Source organism: Podarcis muralis, chromosome 2 (genome assembly GCF_964188315.1).
Source record: "Podarcis muralis chromosome 2, rPodMur119.hap1.1, whole genome shotgun sequence".
Lineage (NCBI taxonomy): Eukaryota > Metazoa > Chordata > Lepidosauria > Squamata > Lacertidae > Podarcis > Podarcis muralis.
In genome coordinates, this window is record NC_135656.1 from 73,741,589 (window position 1) to 73,755,156 (window position 13,568).

Here is a 13,568-nt window from a genome sequence, read left to right on the forward strand (position 1 = left end):
CAAGCTTTGGTATTTATTAAGTCCTGTTTGGAAGTACAGTATAAGAAAACAGTTGGCCTTTGACTTTCATTTGGCTTGGTGCCTACTGTCTGTGAGAGATCTTCTGCATTCAGTACCAGGGTGCAGGCCGCCCCTGCTGTCATCACTGAGGGGGGTGACAAAATGGCAAAAACATGTTTTTAAAATAAATAAATAAAAATTTGGGCTCACGACACTTTTTTTGAAAAAAGAATTTAACTCCCACACCCACTGCACCCCCCTTCCTACGCCACTGATAGCTAGGTGAGGCGGGGGGGCACTGGGCGCCACACTGTGCGGCCTGCAGTGTGCCTGAGCCATGCACCTCACCTGAGGGGGAGGCAACGGGTGGACTGCCTGCAAGCAACACGCTTTTTCGAGCAGCATGGGGCTGCGTCTGCCCCCCGCCTCAGCTGCCCTACAGCTGAGGGGGAGTGTTATGTACTGAGTTGAATAGGATCCAAACTGCAGCAGTCTGATTGGTCCTAGAACAATAGGATCCAAAAGGCAGCAGTCTGATTGGTCCTAGAACAATGCAGCAGTATGATTGGTTGGCAGGAACTACCCAATCATGCTCCAGATAGAAGTGAATCCACAACCTGATTGGCTTACAGTAGAATTCCGGAATTAGCCAATCATTTGCAGCCCATTGTGTAAATAATGTATATAAAGCAGATACTTTGAGGGGACATTCATTCATTCCTCCTCACCACTATGAGCTGAATAAAGAGCATGAAATCACTTTGCGACTCTGAGTATATTTCAGGGAGGTTGCAGAGAGGCTCCACACAGCACGCCCTGCCTTGGCTCACCCCACCCCCATGGGCGGCTCGCTCCGCCCCCGGGTGCAGGACGTGTGCAACGCACCGGACACCTGAGCGGCTAGCTACGCCGCTGACTGCATTATCCAAGTCTGAATTGTGGGCCAGAAAAGCGGCATTTGGGCTCTGGGCACGGAGTTCTGCACTCCTGCTTTACTGCAAGAACAAAATGCAAGCAACTTTGTTCAGCACACGACTTCAGCAGAAAAACAGGAGAAGGGCATTCCGCAAAGCTGCTTGATCAGTCTGGGAAAGATAAACAAGTAAACTTTAACCAACTAAAACAGGTTACAGCTCAACCTACTGTTGCGGCAGACTAATGACTAGGTATATGTTGTTACAAGCCACCCCAATCTCTGCCGCGCGGTAGCAAGATTGCAGGGGTCTTGGCACTTAACCAGGGTTTGTGTTCCTTTAAGAAATGTGGTTTATTCACATATATTTAAACCTGAGATTTATGGAGACAGAGTTCATAGCATTTACATCCCAAGAGGGGCTTGTCCTTCGAAAGGCTGGAGTAGACAATACAATACTAGCCTAGGGAGAACAACAGTCTGGTGCAAAATCATGCAGCTTCCTGGGTTTAGTTTTATTATAGCTATTGGTACATTTTCCAGCCATATTCTATCTCTGGATCTAGTGTTATATCTTTTAATAAATTCAAAAAGCTTCAGTTCAGCCTGTTCCAATATTTCATAGCTAACATTCAAAATCTTTCCCCTGTACTGTTAAATATATGTGAGCAATTCCACAGTAAATGAAGAAACAAGATGAGGTTAGGGTGTTAATGTTTTTTAATGCAAGCTTGAAAAACTGGATTCATAACAAACACCCCCCAATTCAAGGGTACTTCCAATCAGATGTTTGTTGTATGATTGGTGCTTAGGGTTGCCATTTTTCAAAAAGTGAGAATCCAGACACAAAAGTTGTTTTTGGCAAAGCTGAGGATTGGGGGGGGGGGGGCTAAAGTTGTTGAGCTTCTTTTCGTCAAAATCTACTCCACTTCTGACATGGGTTGCCATACATATCTCCGGGAAATTTCGGACGTATGGCAACCTATTGCTGCTCATACATGCAAGTTTTTTGCATTGTCTACATGACATTGGCAGCATCAAAATGCCAGCCTGTATCCCCCCCCCCCATTTAATCTACATTTACTCCTTATGAAGGAAATTCGGGTATGTGCATTTTTTAAAAAAATCTATGACCCATTTGTACTATCTGAATGATATTAAGACCTTCTTTTGAAGCAACCGCACTCATCTATGCAACATGCAATTCCCAGGCCTTCAAGAATCCAGGGTTGTATGCAACAAAGTTCTACTCAGAGTAGACCCATCAAAATCAATGAACCCAAGTTAGTCATGGCCATTCATTTCAATGGCTCTAACCTGAGTAGAATTAGCATTGGCTACAACATCCAGAATGCAGCTGCTTGAGGTCCAGGAAAGGTTACTGAGCAAACCTCAATCAATAACCTTGGTAGTAGTTATACAGCATTGCTGCCCATTCCTTTGGGTCAACCATGAGCATGCCCTAGGTCTGAATGTCACAGGGATGGAGAGAGGCCTTTTTGGTAGCTGTTCCACTTTTATGGTGGGAGAGCGGTTGCTCTCCTGTGCCCCTGCTGATTCTCACCTCAACATCCTCATCTTGGGTTCCCAGTGGCATCCCTCTGCATAGCATTCATCCATCATTTCCCAAAGTCTGCCGATACCAACTGCCAGCTGTGCTGGAAAATACACCAGCTCAGCATACTTGCGTGCAGATTTTGAGAAACTGGCACATCCGCCGTGACGGTGATGGAAGGAAGGGAACATCACCCCCAGCCCAACCCCGTGCAATTAAATTTGCTGCTCACTTTGCCCAGCGCTAGCCTAGCAACGTGAGCTCCCAGTGGCCCCTGCCTCACTGCACATGCCGTGCTGACATTGCAAAGTGGTAAATCCAGAGATGACATAGAGCTGGGAATTGCCACTGACAGGTGTTTCCTTGATACCAGCTGGTACGCAGGGCAGGGCAGCTTCACTCCTCCTCAGCATTATATCACAGGAGAAAGCCGAGGAATGCAGCTCGGATCCTTTCACTGCAGCTAAATCTCATTACTTGAGTCTAACAGAAGAATGAAGAGAAGAAAGGACTGCCTTTGATCAGTGAAGAATGATGGCAGATAATAGTGGTATGATCAGCGGCTGAGCTCTCCCGCTGGTCTGAGGTAATTAATCAGGGGAGCGCTATTTAATGGTGGGCCCTCTGTAAATCCATCCCACAGTGCCTTCCTTATGAGTCTTCCCTGAATATCCCTGCCAGTGAAAGAAGAGATAATCAGAGCACCAAGGCAACCGAGAGAAGCCAGGTGTGAGGGCTACTCAGGGCATGTATCAACAAGTAGTTTCCTAGGCTTTCTCTTGTAGTAGAGCAGCATTAAAACAGTGCCATGAGAAAGTCCACACCCCACCCCAAGCTAATCAATGTCCTATGAGAGAAACGTATGCTAACAACGCTTCTCTGGGCATCCACATATTTAGTTAGTTAGTTTATTCCAGTACTTTTTTTTCTAAAAAAAATGTTTAGGGGTACTCTCATTTTGACTCAAGAAAGCCTCCATTTTATAGTTCAAATCGTGGAAAATAAATACAGTAAATGGACAAAAGTACAAAGAACATGAATTACTTCATATTACACAGCTGACAGCTCACAGTAGCTTCCACATTGGCAAGAGGTTGTGTGTACTAACATCTTCCCGATTCCTTTGCTTGCTGTTGGTGTCCGTCAGAGGTGGTAACAACTAAACTGACCAACCACCGTGCTAGATTCCAACTCCTACTTCACACATTAAACGCTTGCTTCCATCTGAGACTCAGGAAACACCGTGACAGGAAATGAGGCTGCCATCAGAGGTAGCAACAGAATTGACGATTCACCGTGCTAGAGAAGAAACTATTTTTTTTAATTTTTAAAGTTTATTCTCCCTAATAATAATAATAATAATAATAATAATAATAATAGATTCACAAAATGTTTAGGGGTATGTGTACCCCTGTGTCTCCCCAGAAAAAAAGCACTGGTTTATTCTTATTGGTTTTCAAATTATTATAGAACCACAAAGACAAATGAGCAACAGCAAAAGATTTCTTAATATATGCAACTAAAGGCAGGGCGTACAAAACCTAAATGTATTGAATGATAACACCCAATCTAATATCATGACATCCACAGTTCCTAGATGGAACGTGGAGAGATGCCCGTAAACCTGAAACTAAGCTGTATGAAATAAAACTCTATCATACTGAGTAGAAATTATTAATTAACAGTTCCAGCACCACCTCTCATCTTGCGCTTCGAGAGAAAACTGGGATGAGGAGGTGGAGGAAGTTGTAAGCAAGATGCAACCTGAGAAGCATCAGCCTAACCATCAGAGAGATAGAGAGGTCAGTTCAAGAGGTTAAAGATGCAGGGATAGTCTTGGGAATCTGGAGGTCCTTAACTCTATCTGTCTTAACCCATGCAAGAACCCTCTTCCATAAGCTGACTTCCAATACATTCACATTATAGAAGGTTCTTGGCTGTAGCAAAGAGAATTGCTGGATATGTTACATGTGTGTGTGCATCCTCCATTCTAGCTCCACTTCCAACTAAGTGCAAAAAAAAGTGTCTTAACTGAGTTAAAGAGCTCTAGTGTAGAAGCAGCCTGTGCTGACTACCGAAGTGGCATATACCTTGGATAGGATTATACTGTCAGTTCTGACATCCATGTAGCCCTCTGCAGCACCAGTTCACATGAGCATGCTTCCCAGCCCCCAGCTGAGCTTTACAGTGGGATTTATCATGGCAATTGGCCTTGTCCGTATTCTGACATGTCCAATCAGCAGCTGGACGTAACTTTGAAATGGGCCTTAGGCCAGGAAATGGGAAGCTGCAATTTCAACCTGTCTGAGAACTGATGGAATGAATCTCCATGCCAAAATCCTCCCCACCACCACCACCCGGAAAAAAGTTTTGTGGCAATATGCTCTGTAACCATCTCCTCCGCACAAGGAATTCTCTTGTCGATCGGCTCACATTTACCTTTAATAGCTGCAAAAAGTGCATGATTTCATTAGCATGGAAGGAAGGAAGCATGAGGTAAGACCATCTGTTCAAAGATGGACCAGTTTCTGAATTCAGCTATTACAGTAAAAGAAGCAGGGCATTCAGCTGCTGTATCAGTCAGCCTGCAGAGTGCTACTGCTTCCCACAGGAATCCTTTAGTAAAACTGGGGTTATGGGACAAGAACTGGATCATAATTCAAGGTGAGTGAAGGTTGAACAGAAACGGAGCTGTTCAGGGTTGAGGACTTACAGAAACCATTGCTATTTTTTGTTTTATTTTCAGTTATATACATTTCAATAGTTTTACAGTCATTTTAACATTTCAAAACTCAACTTCCTTCCTCTTTCTGTGGTTCCTTAAAATTATTTTTATCATTTCCTGCATATTCTAAATTAACTTAACTTACTCTTCTATTCATCTACTTATATTATATACTCTCGTGAAACTGCAGGTTGTTACAATAATCCTGCCAAGGTCCTTATCTGTTTGCAATAGGGAAGCAGGAAGATCAAAGGATTCTGATTCTCCAAATAAACTGTATGGAGGAACTGACTCCATAACCAGTATTAGGGCTTGACTTGGGAATTCCACATGATATTTTAAAAGGCTTGGGAGCCCTTGGATTGATGCACTTTGGGGAACTGTGTCTTTCCTTCAAGCACCACAGTTGTGTATGACATAGTGGTGGGGTGGTAATTCTAACTGTTGACTGACTTTAATCCCACCAGATCCCTGTACAAACTCAGTCCATGCCATCAGGGGCTGGCATCATTGGGCACTTACTGAGGAGGCCCATTCTCCTGTGGGGCATCCATTGCTGACTCCTGCAGCCTTCTGGCACTGTTGCCCCTCCTTGCTGGTACGACCTGCTCACCTCTGAGCATGCAAGCAGTAAAAGAGTAGGATGAGGCATCATCCCTCACTTGCCCCATATGGAAGAAGGCTTCTAACAGATGTTGGATATGTAGCTACCTCCTTCTGATTGTTAGCAAGAAATCAATCCATGAGTGCAGATTCGAACTCTCTCTCACACACACACTGCTGCTCCTCACGAGAGGCTTTGTATAGAATCACAAACAAGAGAGAATATTGATTCCAACTGAGCTATGAACTCCCTCTACCCAGGGGAGAAAAGGAGGTGGCCTTTTGAGGTCAGGACTGGTGGTAGGGCAAGCGCTGGTGATCCCAGCAAGGATGCACAACTCTCCTTTCATGGTGACTGAAGTATTCCTGCAATCAAGGATGATGTCGGTGGGTGGGGGTGGTGTATATTGATTGCAACAGAGCTAAGACACTGACCTGGAGGAGAAACATTGCTGGGGGCAGGCATGGTTTTGCATCTAGTTTGTACATTTAGATTGGGGGGGGGGGGAGGGAGACCAAATCAGCAGAGGACTTTTGCATCCCTGAACAGTGGAGACTTGGCCACTGCAGTCAACAAATGCACTTGTGACTCAATAGATGTGACTAGGTAGAGCTGAGATATGGCTCTTCTAGCACATCCCCTCCAACCTTTTTCAGACAAAAATGGGGGTGCATGTTTTTTCTTGTAACATCCCTATTCTCCTTCCAAGGGCTCTTTTCTGAGATGCCACCCCCCAAGCCACACTGCTGAAGGCAGTGACTGGAGAGGCCAGGACAATTAGCGTGTGGGCTTTCATAAATTAGGTTAGAAAGTGTTCTTCATACTCGTAAAGGTTGAGAACCACTGCTGTAGCACCCCAGATGTGGGCATGGACAAAAATGTTTTAACAGATACAGTGTTTTAAGAGTGGCAGACACCAGAAAACAGGGACAGTGGTGCATATCTTAGCAGTATGTAGAGATGGGCAGAAAAGGAATAGAATCATACAATCATGGAGCTGTAGAATTGGAAGGGACCACGAGGGTCACCTAGTCCAACCCCCTGCAATGCAGGAATCTTTTGCCCAACATGGGGCTTGAACCCATGACCCTGAGATTAAGAGTCTCATGTTTTCCTGCCTGAACTATCCCAGCTCAATATGGGTGATGGGGTGGATTTTCTTTTTCTTTTTTTAAGGATACATTGGGACTCAGGTAGCCCTAGGCACCCTATGCTTTGCTGTGAAAGCTGCTGTTATACCTCTGCTTCATAATCTCTGAGTGAGTCCTGCATTGCAGGGCTTTGGACTAGGCAAACTTTGAGGTCCCTCCCAACTCTAAATTGGGGGTGGCTGGCATGAACCATTTGGAGTGAGGTGGACCGAGGGGTCTGACTCAGCATAAGGAAGCTTCCTTTGTGCCTATGATATTATCACTCAAGGCAGTGGCGTAGCGTGGGTTGTCAGCACCCGGGGCAAGGCAAGTAATTTGCGCCCCCTAACTCGTGGATTTGCACCCCCTAACCCGTGGATTTGCGCCCCCTAACCTGTGGATTTGCCCTAACCCCAGATGTTGCGCCTGGTGCGGCCGGCCCCCCCTGCACCCCCCACGCTACGCCACTGACTCAAGTTGTCTGTCCACAGCAGTGACCAGAGGAGAAATGACCGCTGGGTGGGGTGCAGAGAGAAAAAACGCCATGGTGCATCTGCAGCAGCACAACTGAATGCCTTCATCTGCCCCAGCTGCAACGGAACATGTCTCGTCCGCATCCGTCTCTACAGCCACAGCAGGCGCTGCAACCTTCCAACAGTTTGACCTCACCCCGCAAGGTGCGCGCCTCCATTTTCTCCCTAGACAGACGGATGCCAACAATCTGCATATGCTCCAGGACGCCCCTCTTCATTATCATTACTCCTGAGGGCTCAGTAGTAGGAAACAGTTTGGGGCACAAATTAAACCACGTCCGGTGCACAGAAGAAAAGTGAAGAGGGTGGGGGTAAGAGCACAGAGAAGGATAGGTATCCCTCTCTCCCCCCCTGGGGCCTGCCCCCCAAAATATCGCAGGTTCTGCCCCACACCAAGGGTGTCTCCAGTGGAACACCAGAAGCAGCGTCTTATCTGTGCGGGGTTCTAATTAAAGAGCTCACATAACACCGAATTTCTGGGTTGTTTTCCATCAAGCAATGGCTTTGTGGGATCCCTCCCCCCTCCCCTTCCCCCAGTTGTTGTAGCTGTAAAACAAAGCAATGACAGGCAGGGCTGTCAGAGCCCCGTAGCAGACAGATACTCCCTGAGATGCCAGTCACGCCTGACCTCGGTTGTCACTGGAAGGCAATTATCTTGCTGCTGAGAAATAGCGGCCCGCAAGTGTAACAATCCAATGAGGGCCTCCCCCTCTCCTCCCTGCCCCTCCCCACTCCATAGCTGCCTCTCCCCCCCCCCCCCGCCCGCCATCTTACAGGACTGTCACTGCCATGCCTGCAAAAGAAGCAGTAACTTTCCACTGGCCCAAATGTGGAGACTAGTTGTCCCTTTGGGATGCCATTGTGTGTGCTGGCATCGGAGTGCAGATTATGGATGAAGCTCTCGGCTAGACTCCTGCCTCATCTCGCTCTGATTCATTGCAGGAATAATGGGGGAGAGAGCTGCGGAATGCTGATGAATAAGTGGCACCCTTGCCTGCCTCATCCGCGGCTCACACCAGTATTTCAAAGCATCCTTTTGCAATTCTCTCCACTTAGAGGACGGGCTGGTGGCCGGCGATACCTGGCTCGCTGCATTTTAACAATCTGCGCCCTAGATGAGGACAAATTTTGGGGTGGTGCCTGGAGAGGGCCATTAAAGCTGAAAGGGGCAGTTGATATAGATTACAGGGATGGAACCCAATTTTATTTCAGATTTTTCAGATAGGTCAGCCAGACTCATTTTCAGAAACAGGAGTTAGCGCTGAATACTCATCAGCTCCCTGATGCATGAGCATGTTTTAAAAGGATCTCAGTCCACTGGGCAAAGGCAGAGGGAAGGGAATACTTTCATGCTGAACCCTTAGCTCAGCTTTCATATCCTTGCCTCCATCCCCAAAGGTGAAAAGGAACAGGAACAGACAGGAATGAAGCACCAGAGAAACATTTTGCAGTTCACGGGGAGGAGGGGAGTTCTTAGTTCCCCCAAGTGCAAGCAAACTCTATTGCATCTACTGCCAACCACCTTCAAAATAGCTGATGACACTGCATGTCTCCTACCCCAAACTTAAACTGTTTCCTCTCTGAGGCTGGAGCTTCACATTTATCAGACTTTTGCTCCCTTTCAAACACAATGCAGCCACTGTGGCTGCAACATAAGAATGTAGGATGAGGCTCCTGGATCAGGCCAAATCGCTCATCAGGTTCAGCATACAACCAGATGCCTATGGGAAGCCTGCAAGCGGGTCTCTGCCTACCTGCAGTTTCCAGCAGAATCCTGACCATGGGTGTGGAACATTGCCATCGTGGCTAGTAGCCTTTGATAGCCTTATTCCCTACAATTTTGTCTAATCCCCTTTTAAAGTTGCCCAAGTTGGTGACCATCATTGTCTCCCGTGAGACAGAGTTCGAAAGTTTAACTATGTGCCATTCAGGACAAATAAAAGAAAGAAGCCTATTCTTTTATCTGTCCCAAATCTCCCAACATTCTTCACTGCATATCCACAAGTTATGAGAGAGGGGGGGAAAGTTTTCTCCATCCATTTCCCCCATGCCGTACTTAATTTTATAAACTTCTATCAAGTCACCTCTTGCTCACCTTTCGTCTCTAAACTAAAAAGCTTCAAATGTTGCAACCTTTCTTTGTGCAACCTCACTCAACCCCTTTGATCAATCTGGCTGCCCTTTTCTGAACTTTTCCCAACTCTGCAATATCCTTTTTGAGATGACCAATGACCACCAACTTGGAGGACAAGGCTCTCAGTGGCCACTAGCCACAATGACTCTGCTTTGCCTATATAGGTAGAGGCAGTAATGCTTCCGAGATACCAGTTGCTGGAAACCACACAAGAGGAGGATGCTGTTGTGCTTGGGTCTTGCTTGTGGATTGGCCACTGTGAGAAGAGGATCCTGGATTAGATGGGCCATTTGGCCTGATCCAGCAGCCTCTTGTTGTATTCTTATAGATGCCATCCAGTCCTCGCAATTTGTCAATTTTTGGCTTGTCTGTTAGACCCAGAACTTCATCTTTTGTCAGCACTATCTGCCTCAGACTTCCTTCCTGAAAATGTTAGGTCAGGCACTAGGCTCTGTATCAGTCTTCCTCAAATAGCACCCTCAGCAGCCATGTTGTTTGTTTGTTTGTCCCCCACATTGGGGGGAAAGGAAGTGTTGCAGATTGAAAGTTCTACCCTGACGCACATGTACGCGAACACAGAGAACACGGCACCAGTTTCAGCCACAACTTGGTTGGAAACCAGCCACCCTGAGAAACATCTTCCATCCATTAGTAACCATGGAGGAAGTATCAGTGGCTCAGCACTGAACATTTGCAAGCAATCAAGTATACAAACAATGGTCACTTGACAGCTGTTAAAATATTTAAGATGCCAGACTTGACGTTGCAATCAGTGGAATATAGATCCAGGACGACTTTGCTGACTTCAACTATTCCAGAAACTCTTTCAGGTTGAGAGGAGAATCAGATCTATAAACCCCAATTTATGCATTATGTTCCCATGTGAGAGAACACTTGTTACCTGTGAATATTAATTGCTTAGGTGCCTGTACCTTTTAAAAATAATTTTCATTTATTGTGCTTTAATCAAGCACAAGTCTCTCCTACCTCAGCCCCTTGTTTGCTATAGCAAACCCACAGTCCCTTGTGATAAGAAGTTACCCTTCAGTTATATTCCTAGTGGATTCGGATTTCAGAGCCAGAAAACAGTCTCATCTTGTGACCTGATTAAGCTGCTAGCCTGATGTTTACCAGCAGGTGGGTAACTAGATGTTAGGCAGGCACCCACTCACCAAATAAGACAAAGTGTGGAGCAAGGAAAAGAAAGAGAAAAGAACAGGTTTTGTATGTGTGTGTACATAGCTCATCTATCTGGCAGCTCTTAGCTGAGCTATGTCCAGTGCTGCAATCCATTCTTGCATGCTGACCCACGTATAGGTGCACAAGACATTGCAAGGACCCATGTGCTGATATTTGCCTTCTTTCCTTGAAAGCAAGTAGGGGCCAGTTAGCTATTGCACATGCATATGCTCCACTTGATGGCTCCTAGCTGAACATGTGAATGGTTTTCAATGAAATTATTTTGAGCTAATGGGAAACCACTGCCTGTGATGGTTCACCTCTTTCCCACAGACAAGCCTTCACTTGATGTTGACACATGACCCACAAACAACATACCTATGTAGAAATTAAATTCCCTGAGGATCCCATGCCCATCACAGATGCATTCCTTTTAGTCTTCAGCACCTATCTCCCTCTTCCTCCTTCCCCAGAACCTTCCCAATGTCATCATGTGGCTGGTGACATTTGCTGGATGATTCCTGGCAGATAAAGGGAGGCATCTGATGTGACATTTTGAGCAGTGCCACGATCGGCTCCCGGATGGAAGATTGTATCTCTGCTGTGAAGTGAGCCGAGCAGATTCCAACAGTCTAGACTGGCAGGGCTTATCCTCCAGTGGTTTTGTGTCAAAGCCACAAAGTTAAGCTGGGATTGCTGAGAACATGCCAGTGAGATACAGGTTTTTCTTCTGCTCCGCAGAGTCCTAAGTGCTTGCTACGATTCCATACAGCTGGACACAGAGATCCAGTTGAGTCCCAGATGAATGCACACGGAGCCAGCATGATGTATTAGCACAGACCACCAGCTGGTTATTTTTTAGGGGCATCTAAATTGAGAGTCCTGCTGCCGCTGACATCTGGTCTTCCCCTGAGCAAGTACAAAAAAGTGGGGAGAGCAGTGGACAAGAGTGGACAAGAATAAATATAACTAATTACGAGTTAATGTATTGATGGCATGTTCTATCAGCATTTGTTGGCCTTGGTCCTTCAAAGTGGCCACCTACAATTGCTCATTGCCAATAGAGAGTGGAAGGAAGGCAGAGGGGAGCAAAGAGTTGGCTTTCTTTTCTCGCCTGCCTTAGTTCATATACACACACAGCTCATGTAATGGTAGCTATGGGGTCACTTAGCAGTGCTGGTTGCAGGCTCCCTTGGAAGGCATCATTCTCCATGCATCTGTCACACGAGCCCATTCCTTGCGCTCTTCCTCTGGGCCCAGTCTGCATGGCTACCCAGAGGAAGAGGCTGAGATGAGCAGAAGCTGCTATTCCTACTTAGCCCTGTCACTGCCTGCTGATTCAGAAAGAGCAGGAGGTGAACAGGCAGGGGACAATGAGGGAGGAGGACTAGTGTCCCCCTCCCCAATGAGGTATAGGCCTCATATCACCTACAAAGCCAACTCTTCCACTCAGCTTGCTGCAAGGAAGGAAATGGGTGCAATCTGGAAGGCATCTATATGTCATAGAAAGATCTCTGCCAAGGAACTCATCAAGCAACATCCAAAGTGATACCTTCTTATCACCAGGAATAAGAAATGTATAACTAAAACAAGCAACCTAACAAACACTCTCTTGTAGCAAAAAAATGTTTAAAAAATCTGATGAACACAGGTAATGATAAATTCTAAAATCTTGCTTAATCCTCTCTACCCCATTGTTGTATATCTGGGCAACACTTCATATTAAAATGAACATAGAACCATAGAATCATAGAGTTGGAAGGGACCCCAAGAGTCATCTAGTCCAACCCCCTGCAATGCAGGAATCTCAACAGAAGCATCTGTGACAGATGGTCACCTCACCTCTATTTGAAAACATCCAAGGAAGGAGAGTTCACAGGCTTCTGAGGGAGTTTGTTGCACTGTTGAAGAGCTCTTACCATCAGAAAGCTCTTCCTGATGTTTGGTCAGAATCTCCTTTCTTGTAAAATGCATCTTGAATAATTCATTGTCCCTCAGTCTCCACATCTTTTAAGGGAATCCCATGCTCAGCTGTTTGCCTTCATGTCTAGCTCATTGGAGGAAGATACCTATCTAAATCCATACTGCGCCAACACATTAAGGTTGCCATCTTCCATCTTAATCACTCTAGGGGAGCCATTCTTTTTTTTTAATAAATAATTTTTATTGAGATTTAAGATCACCCACCAACACCCACCAACACCAGTAAAACATCAAATCTTATTACATATATATCCTACTTTATGCTCCGTAGAGCTGTTGACTTCCGTCCTTCCCTTCCATCAGTTTTCCTATTCTATTCTATTGTTCACAGTTTCTTTGATTAGATATTACAACATGACATAAGATTTACTTCAATCCTGCCAAAGTTTTCAAATTTGTACAGTTCTCACTTATATAGATCAAAAATTTACACCATTCTTTTTGGTACTTTGTCTCCTCCTGATTGCGAATTCTGTGTGTCAATTTAGCCATCTCAGCGTATTCAACCAGCTTTATCTGCCATTCTCCTATTGTCGGCATCTCCTGTTGCTTCCACTTTTGAGCTATCAGAACTCTAGCTGCTGTTGTTGCGTACAAATATAATCTTTGATCAGTCTTCTTAATATCTTCTCCCACCAAACCTAGCAAGAATTCTTCTGGCTTTTTGGGAAAGCTATACTTAAACATCTTTTTTAACTCGTTATAAATCGATTCCCAGAACTCTTTTAATTTATTACATGACCACCACATATGAAACATCTGGGGGCCCAAGGTTAAGAATGGCTCTCCCCCCTTCATATGTGGTAGGGGAG